The following is a 218-nucleotide window of genomic DNA, read 5'->3' on the forward strand; positions in this document are numbered from 1 at the left end:
CCCCTCCGCAGCCAAGACCAGAAGTAAAAGACCTCCCCAAAAGACAGAGTAGGTGGCTGGGCACGGAGAAAGCGTCCAGGCGCAGGGAGGGAGCGCAGCGGGCAACAGGAGGGAAGGAGGGAAAACCCTACGCGATACACACCGGGCGGAAGGACCGCAGCCGGGGCACCCAGCAGGGAAGCCCTCCCGGTCCCTGGGCGAGCCACCCCGTCCCCATG

Source organism: Cariama cristata, unplaced genomic scaffold (genome assembly GCF_000690535.1).
Source record: "Cariama cristata isolate BGI_N322 unplaced genomic scaffold, ASM69053v1 scaffold36208, whole genome shotgun sequence".
Lineage (NCBI taxonomy): Eukaryota > Metazoa > Chordata > Aves > Cariamiformes > Cariamidae > Cariama > Cariama cristata.